This window comes from Delphinus delphis, chromosome 2, assembly GCF_949987515.2.
Source record: "Delphinus delphis chromosome 2, mDelDel1.2, whole genome shotgun sequence".
Lineage (NCBI taxonomy): Eukaryota > Metazoa > Chordata > Mammalia > Artiodactyla > Delphinidae > Delphinus > Delphinus delphis.
In genome coordinates this window covers 104,305,864-104,315,545 of record NC_082684.1, presented here as the reverse complement: position 1 = coordinate 104,315,545, position 9,682 = coordinate 104,305,864, and positions in this window count along the sequence as shown.

The window sequence follows — 9,682 nt, the reverse complement described above, 5'->3', positions numbered from 1 at the left end:
CCCATGCTCCACAACAAGAGAAGCCACTGCAATGAGAAGCCTGCACACCACAATGAAGAATAGCCCCCGCTTGTCGCAATTAGAGAAAGCCTGCACCCAGCAACGAAGACCCAACACAGCCAAAAATAAATAAATTAGTTAAAAAAAAGAGAGTATTAAAAAAAAAGGCCTTCTCCTCTCTAGAAATTCTGGGATGTTGTTTTCTTAAAAATAACAAACGGGCACCCCTCCCCCCCAATCAAAATCTAGAAACACCCCCAAACAAAAAAAAAAAACATCATTAACTCTTGATTTTGAGAGGAAAGAGTAAAGAAGGTCTACTTGGGTTTATTTGTTCATTCAACATACATTTCTTACACCCCTGTCCTGTGCCAAGTGCTGGGCCCGGAACCTGTGGGACTTAAGCTGATGAAAGAGCGCACCCCACCCTCGAGGAACTCCCTGGCCAATGGCGGCCAGATGAGGGCCCTGATCATTGCTGCACAATGTTAGGAGTGTTCTCTAGCCCTGGAGAGGGGCTCCAGGAGCCAGGGAGGGAGTGACTAACTTCTGACTTTGCCTGGGGGCCTTCAGGAAGGCTGGGACTTGAAGCCTTAACAGGAGTTCACATGCCTGGCAAGGGGTAGAGAGAGGGAAAGAATCCAAATTCTCATCTTGGACCACGGTTCCATCAGATTACACACGTACCAGAGTTGTTGACAAGGAGCCAAACGGACAAGCAAAAGTTGGCTCTTCTTTCCTTTTCTCTTTTCTCCTGGGATGCTAATGAACAACGGTGGCCAAAAGGCAGGTGAGAGTAAGGAAGAAACTGGATAATGGGCCAACTGGATAGCCAGCCCTTTCTGAATCATGCAGCCTGGGCCATATTTGATGTCAGTGATGCAGATCAAGACCTGATTACCACATAGCTTCTCCATCAGGCTGGACCCTCAGAGGACAGAGGTCCTCACTATGACGTCGACCTGGTTTCCCACTTTGCAGAGAGCCAGCCTCTGGGGGCTGCTTAATCAGGACAAGTTGATAACATGGTACACAGGGATTCTTGAGGCAAAGAGTAACTGCTCTTAAGAGAGTGGGTGCTGCTAAAAACCTGTTGCCCGTTAATTGCTGTGGAGTGGAATATGCCAAGGTATCTTAATTCAAATCTTACCTCACCGTCCTAGGGACCTTTTGTTGCTGTAAGTAAGGATGGTCCTTGGTTCCAAGAAGAAAATTAAAGGCTGCTCCTGAGATGAGCACAGTCATTTGGATGAAAGAAAACACATGGTTGCATTTAGAAATCAGATCTCAACAAGACGGGGCACCACCTCCTGCCCAGAGAGGAACGAGCCACAGGATGCAAAACTGGAATTGATGTGAGAATACTTTGCCCTTATTATACTACCTCTAGCAGGGGATCTTGACACACATTTCAGGCGCTAATTAGTGCTTGCATCTATTGCCATGAGTGCACATTGCATGTGCCCATTTTCCTGATGGGAAGACTGACCAGGAGGAGATAGGTAGAAAAGATGTGCTGGGAGGAAAAGACGTGGTGCCATGTCTGCTTAACTATGTTTGCTCAGGGAGAACTGTACCTTGTTCCTTTTGCGCGAGGGTGTTGTTTCCTGCTGAGCTCACGGTCTCTGCCTGGCAGGGTTTGGGTCCATAATCCACCCCTGATTTTGGAATAAAAATGGCAAAGGCCTACATTGGAAGCTAATCGTTTATCAGATCACTGCTTCTGAAGAGCAGGGTGGTGGTTAAGGGCATGCTCTCCGGAGTCAGCCTTCTTGGGTTTAAACTCAGGCTGTGGCACTCACCAGCTGTGTGACCTTGGCAGGTTCCTTGAGTAAGAAATTGTGCCTCAGGTTCCTCAGCTGTAACATGGCCTTGATAATATTTCTTTGCTCGTAAGATCATCATTAGAATTAACTGGTTATTTGTAAAGCTTTTGAAACAATACCTGGCCCACAGAACGAGTTAAGCATTAGGTTGATCCACGTGAAATTACCAACACATGACTGCTCTTGACCTACAAAAAGCAGCAGTTTCATGTGGCTCATTCAGATTTAATTATAAAAAGGTTTTAATTTAAGTATTATTATTTTTTTAAAAAAAATATTTATTTATTTATTTGGTTGCGTCAGGTCTCAGTTGCGGCACGCGGGATCTTTGTTGTGGCGCACCGGCTTCTCTCTAGTTGTGGAGTGCGGGCTCCAGAGTGCTCCGGCTTAGTTGCCCCGCGGCGCGTGGGATCTTAGTTCCCTGACTAGGGATCAAACCCGCCTCCCCTGCGTTGGAAGGCAGATTCTTAACCACTGGACCACCAGGGAAGTCCCTTAAATATTATTTATAAAATTATATTTATAATAATTTCATATTTTTATTATTGCATTAGTTATTGTCACTTAGTTTATAACTTTATTATTATATTTATAATATTGGTTTGTAATATGCCTGTTTTTCATTCACTCTTTCAAATATATTTTGAGAGCAATGTGCAAATTCTCTTTAAAAAAAAAAATTTCACAGGATGGTGTGATTATCATGTGCCTGAATTGGTGACCAAAGCCTACAGCTAAGAAACAAAGGGATCAAGGAGCCTGCATTCTGGGGTTGGGGAACTGTGGCATAGGGATGCTGGGGAAACCACCTCTGCAGAAAGTGTGGGCATCACCCTACCAGCCCCAGCCTCTCAACACTGGCTAGAAGAGGAGGCCTGGAGGAGGACAGACTTAGCCTGTCAGGGGAGTGGAAAGGGCTATTTCTCTCTTTGAAGCCAAGGGAGGGATGCCTCAGGGGAAACCCTTGTCAAATTGGTGGGATGTGGGTTTGATGGAGTCCTGGCTCAGTCAGGAACCAATGAGCCCTTGACACAGCCTGATACAGCAGTGCCCAGGTGTGGGAGAGGGCCCGTGGGGTGAGCTGCATGGTGGGGGCTATGGGTAGAGAGGGGAAAGGACTTACCTCCCCATTCCTTGGCCTCTGGCCTTGGAGTTTCAGTCCCAGGTGGAACATAAAATCGATTCTGCACAGGTCCATGGGTTTAATAGTTGGGGGCTGAGGGTAGGTGAGTTTGGGAGCCAGTGACCACTCCTGAATGGGACATCAGAAGTATGTCACAGGATGCTGTGAACTGGGGCAGGAATATACAGGCCAAGAGTCTAAAGGGATCATCGATGGCTCTGGGAGGTGCCCGGGAGGGAGCCCTCCTTTGCAGGCCTGTTGAATGCACTACCTGCCAGCATCAAGCCCATGTGTAGTGTATTACTGCTGTGTAGGAAAGAAGGTCTCCCTGGCTGGGGCAAGTGGGACAATAGCTATCTTTTACTTATTCTTGCAGGCCCCAATGTTGGTCTCATTTTGGAAAGATGGAGAGGGAAGGCTGATGAGAGAGACCACAGAACTCAGACAAAGCCACAGATCTAGCCTTGCCTGGAGAAGAGAAGGGGAGGGTCTTTGAGTTGGGTATAATAATAGCAAAACTTACACACTTTGTGTGCCTGGCACTCTTCTAGGGCTTTGAATTCATTTAACCGTGGCAACAATCCTATGAGGTAGGTACTATCATTATTCCCATTTTACAGATGAGGAAAATGGGGGCACAGAGAGGTTTAGTTACTTGCCCAAAGTTCCCAGCTAGTAATTGTAGAGTTGGGATTACAACCAAGGCAGCTGGATCCAGAATCCGTCATCTTTCATTGAACAAAACTAAATCTTATGAAATGAAACAAGACTGTTTTCAAAGCAACAATAACAGAAAAATGGATGAACAAAAAGTAGCCAAGACGTTATATTGGAACCAGAATGAAATATCATCAAGGGTGCTATTATCCAATAGGAAAAGAGGGTTTGACAGACCATGACTAATAATGGCAAGTTTTCAATAAATAAATCAGTCTTGTTCATTCACCCCAGTGCACTGAGATTCCTTGATAAACTGCTTTCCCACAGCCTTCTTTGTTCCTTCATGCAAGTCTGTGAGGCAGGCACTAATATTATTCTAATTATACAGATAAGGAAACCAGAGGTTCAGAGAGGTTAAACAAGGTGCCCAAGGTTACCCAGCTGCAAGGTGGGTGTTTGAAAGTAGTTCTTACTGGCTTTAGAACCTGAGCTTGGAATGCCTTTGGTTCTGTGGAGCTGGCCACAGGAAGCTGACATTCCACATGAAACTGACACGGACTTTTACTATGTTTTTGGTCTAGTTATATGGAGAAGCCACGGTATAGAACTATGTTGTGAGGGAGAAAGGTGGGAAGACCCATGAGACAGAGATGCACATCTGACCTTTTGAGTGGGTGGAGGAAAGAGGGACTCAAAGTCACACCTCTTCAAAGTAATTAGAAATGACAAGGACTAGGGACTTCCCTGGTGGTCCAGTGGGTAAGACTCCACGCTTCCACTGCAGGGGGCCTGGGTTTGATCTCTGGTCAGGGAACTAAGATCCCACATGCCACATGGCGCGGCCAATAAAATAAAATAAATAAAAAAAAAAGAAATGACAAGGACTAAGGGCATTACGAACACAATGTAAAAGATGATAGCAGGGATGGCTGCCATACTGAGCCCTTTCACAGCACCAGGTATAAAGGGAGCTCCATATCCTTAGTGGAGCTAAGCTTCAAGGTAACCTGAAGGGAGGGGTGGTATCAACTCCACTTTGTGGATGAAAACTCAAGGCTCAGAGATATTAAGTGACTTACCCAAGGACACACAGCGTATAAAGAGAAAAGCACAGATTAAAACCAGGTCTGTCTGATTTCAAGTCTAAACCGTTTCTTCCAGCATATGATTTCTTCCAAGCACCACTTCTTCCCTCATTTTTTTTTTTTTTTTTTTTTTTTTTTGCGGTACACGGGCCTCTCACTGTTGTGGCCTCTCCCGTTGCGGAGCACAGGCTCTGGACGCACAGGCTCAGCGGCCATGGCTCACGGGCCCATACGCTCCGCGGCATGTGGGATCTTCCTGGACTGGGGCACGAACCCGTGTCCCTTGCATCGGCAGGCGGACTCTCAACCACTGAGCCACCAGGGAAGCCCTCTTCCCTCATTTGATTCTTGTGGGGATCAGAGGCAGAGGAGACACTGTTATTCCCACTTTACAGACAGAATAGCACGTGCAAAGGCTCTGCCCAGACTTCTCTCTAGAGCTCAGACCTGCATACGCAATATGACCTCCTGGACATCTCCACTCAGATATCCCACAGGTGCCTTACAACCACCATATCCAAAACCAAAGGCGTCATCTCATCTTCCTTCCCAACTATTCTCATTCTTCCATTGACTCATTGATTTAGTCAACAAATATTTCCCAGGGTCTGGGGATAAATAGTGAACATCTCAGTAGCTAGTGATACTCTCTTCCTAGTTGCCTACGCCAGAAACCTGGAAATATTCTTGCATTCTCTCAACTCTCCACTGCCAATCATTCACCAAGTTCTGTTTCTTCTACTAGATATCTCTACAATCCATCCATGTATCTCAAGCCTTCATCATCTCCTGCTCAGAATATTGCATCAGCCTCTGGGTGTCTCCCAGTTCCATTCCCCTCCTCCTCCCCCTCCCCCTCCTCCCGTTGCTCTGTCACAGCAACTCTCACTGCCAGGATTTCACATATTCTGCCCCCTCTGGCAGAACACCCTTCTGACTTCTTTCACCAGGCTGATGCCTATGCATTCTTCAGGTCTCAATTGAAATGTCTCGTCCTCAGGGTGTCTTCATCTACCCTGTGGATTAGGCACTTTTTTCTCCTGTCCTAGCACTGACTACATTCCCTATCCTACCAGCCATCTCATTAGAGCATTAACTTATTTAACACATATCTGCAAAGACCTTGTTGACCTGCTCCCCAATGGATACTTAATGACTCAATGAATCTATGAACAAATGAGTCAATGAATGGGTGGGTGAAGATGCAGAGTTATTAAAGATCATGGCAAAGTTGGGAAAGAAGAAGTGTCTCTGGGGGCTCCATCAGGGAATTGGGGGGGGTGCAGTGATGACAGATGGGGCTGGAGAAGTAAGCAGGGGCTGGAATTGGGGTGGCCTTGTGTGTTTGGATATTGTCTTGTAGGCAGTAGCATTTTGTTCTCACTGGAACAGATGCTCACTCTGGACATGGATTTGCCTTCCCTATATGCAGTGCTTCTGTCAAAACTAGCATCCATGGACTTTTAGGATGCCTTATCCACTGTCATGGTATCACACACAGTGTTGTTTCTGATCAAGGAACTCACTTGATAGCAAATGAGGTGTAACAGTGGGCTCTTGATCATGGGATTTGCTGGTCTTATCATGTTCCTCACCATCCTGAAGCAGTTGGCTTGAGAGCATGGTGGAATGGCTTTTTGCAAACTAAGTTATAGCACCAGCTAGATGGCGATACCTTGCAGGGTTGGGACAGGGTTCTCCAGGAGGCCGTATATGCTCTGAATCAACATTTGATTTGTGGTACTGTTTCTCGATAACCAGGATTCGTGGGTCAAGGAATCCAGGGATGGAAATGGGAGAGGAACCATTATTACCCCTAGTGACCCACTAGCAAGATTTTTGCTTCCTGTCTCCATGATGCTGTGCTCTGCTGGCCTAGAGGTCTTTGTTCTAAAAGGGAAGAATTCTTCCACCAGGAGACATGATGATTCCATTGGACTGGAAGTTAAGAGTGCCACCCATCCACTTTGGGCTCCTTATGGCTTTAAGTCAAGAAGCGAAGAAGTGAGTTACTGCGTTGGGTGGGGTGATTGATTCTGACTATCAAAGGGAAATTGGACAACTACGGAAATTGGACAACTACTCCACAATGGGTGTAAGGAAGAGAGTGTTTGCAATATAGATGTCTTAGGGCATCTATTAGTGTTACCATGCCCTGTGATTAAGATCAATGGAAAACCTAATCCAAGTAGGACTACTAATGGCTCAGACCCTTCAGGGTTCTTTACCCACCAGGTAAAGAATCATGACCAGCTGAGGTGTTTGCTAAAAGCAAAGGGCATATGGAATACCTAGTGGAGAATGTAGTTATAAAAACTAGCTATGAGCAGGTAACCAGGTACAGAAATGAGTATTTCTCCCTTATTTTGTTATGAATATATGTATGTGTGTGTGTGTATCCTGTAACATAAGATGGATGTATTGACTTTATATCATAGTATTTAAGGGCTGTTTTAAAATGTTTTCCCCAGATCTGTTGAGATATAAATGATATATAACATTGTGTAAATTAGGTATGGTTAACTTTACATCACAGTATTTAAGATACGAGATATTAAGGAGAAGAGTAAATATTATTCAAGGAGTTTGCATCCTCTTCTGGGGAAAGGGTTAGTGTGTTTGCAGCTGTTCACAGGATAGTGGTGTCATGTTAGGTGGAAGTATGATCTTGTTATTGTCTTTGTTCTGAGATTAACTATCGTTTAAGGAGACGTGTATGGGTGCTGAGTCGACAAGGGATCGACTTGTGATGGTGAATTTCATGTATCAGTTAGGCTGGGCCACAGTGCCCAGGTATTTGGTCAAACATTGTTCTGGATGTTTCTGTGAGGGAGCTTTTGTATGAGATTCACAGTTAAATCAGTGGACTTTGAGTAAATCAGATTGCCCTCCATACTGTGTGTGGGCCTCATCCAATCAGCTGAAGGCCTTATTAGAACAAAGTCTGACCTACACTGATCAAGAAGGAATTCTGCCAGCAGAACTTTGGACTTGAGCTGTAACATCAGCTCTTCCCTGAGTCTCTAGCTTGCTGGCCCACCCTGAAGATTTTGGATTTGCCAGTCTCCATAATTTTGTGAGCCAGTTCCTTAAAATAAATCTCTCTATATATGTATACATACACATCCTATTGGTTGAGTACCTCGACTTACACAGATGCCTCTTAGACTATAGGGCAAGCTGGCACCCTCCTCACCTCTTGGACTTAGCATTCTCAAGTAGATAAATGGCTGGTGGCAGGGGGAGAGGGGAGGAAAGGGGAAGGGAGAGGTGCTTTAGAGTTACTTGATAGTATTCCTGCACAGCAGGATGTTTAAACACAAAGAAGAGGAGCCTTGTTTTCATATCCTCCAATCTGTCCCTCTAAGTCCAGGGCCAACAAGGGGAGCCCATTTTCCCTGGGGCCAGCCCTAGGGAATGAGTCTCTGGGGCTTTCTCCGTAAACGGACGATGTGCCTCTGCTGCTTAGCCCAAGTAGACCCCTCCCTCAGAGATCAGCTGGACCATCAACATCAGTTCTCAGATGGGGAAACTGAAGCCCATTAGGGGAAGGGACATACCCAGAGTCACACAGTTCATTACATTTAGAACTAAATTAATTACATATTAGAATGACAACCTGGTTCCTGGGTTCTCAATCTGGTGCTCTTGACCTGAACCTGCCATACTGCTCACCTATTTTATCTGTTTATTGTTTTCCTCAGAACAAGGCCCCTGGTCTGGAAAACACAAAGTGAGAAGGGAGCTAGTCCAGCCATTTTCACACAAAAGGCGAGTTTTTAAAAACATTCCAGAGATGGTTACTGATCTAGAGGGCTTTGCTGTCCCAGCAAGGTAAACATTTAGATTAACAGCATGGTAATAGGTTGTAATTCATAATCACAAGGTGGTTGATAAAAACTTGGGAACATAACCATGATGAGTGCCCTTAAAATGGTTGTAAATCTAAACATTGTGTTTCCTTTTGTGTTCTAATTGCAGAGGTGTTCAAAATCATGTAGCACTGTAAAGATTTAATGCCATTTAGGCTATCACCCGAAATACATATGAGGCTATACTGACAGTTTGATTGGTGATTGAGGAAGTTTGGGGTGCTACCTTCTCTTCTCAAATATTTTCATGTATATCTCACCTTAAAGGTGAGGTCTAGGTAAGAGACTGTCTTGAGCATCTCAAGCTTCTAAATTGTATAATTCTGGAGATTTTCTATCTTTCCTAATATCTAACTGCTGAAATGCCAAGTTTACCAGACATCCTATGCTTGTGAGAGTTGTACTGAGTATTTTATCAAGCCAGGGTTAATGAGATCATGAAAATTTATTTATACAGGGTCCCATCTTAAAATAGGAAAGAAAGCTGGTAGAATCTGCAAGTAATTCTACCATTTTAAAATTGCTATTATAAAATGTTTTGAAATTTAGCATTATTATTTTATATATTTAGATTGAGAGATTCCCTTGTTGAGAAGTTTCATGCCTGTGAGAACTGTAGTGATGTATCCTTTTTCATTCCTGTTATTGGTTATTTATGCTTTTTCTCTTTTCTTCTTGATTAGTATTGCCAAGGGATTATCAATTTATTGTTCTTTATATAGACTCAGCTTTTGGCTTTGTTGATCCACTCAACTGTCCTTTTGCTCTTTATTTCATTAATTTCTGCTCTTACCTTTATTATTTCCTTTCTTCTCCTTTATTTGGGTTTTCCCAACTTCCCAAGATAAACACTCAGGTAATTGACCTTCTGCTTTTCTAACATATGTATTAGAGCCATAAATTTTCTTCTAAGCCTAGTGTTAGCTGTATCCCACACATTGTCATATCATATATTTATTATCATTTAATTCAAAATATTTTACAATTTTCATTATGGTTTCCTCTTTGACCCATGGGTTATTTAGAGGTATATTACTTAATTTCCAAACATTTGGTTGTTTTTTTTTTTTTTTTTTGCCGTACACGGGCCTCTCACTGCTGCGGCCCCTCCCGCCG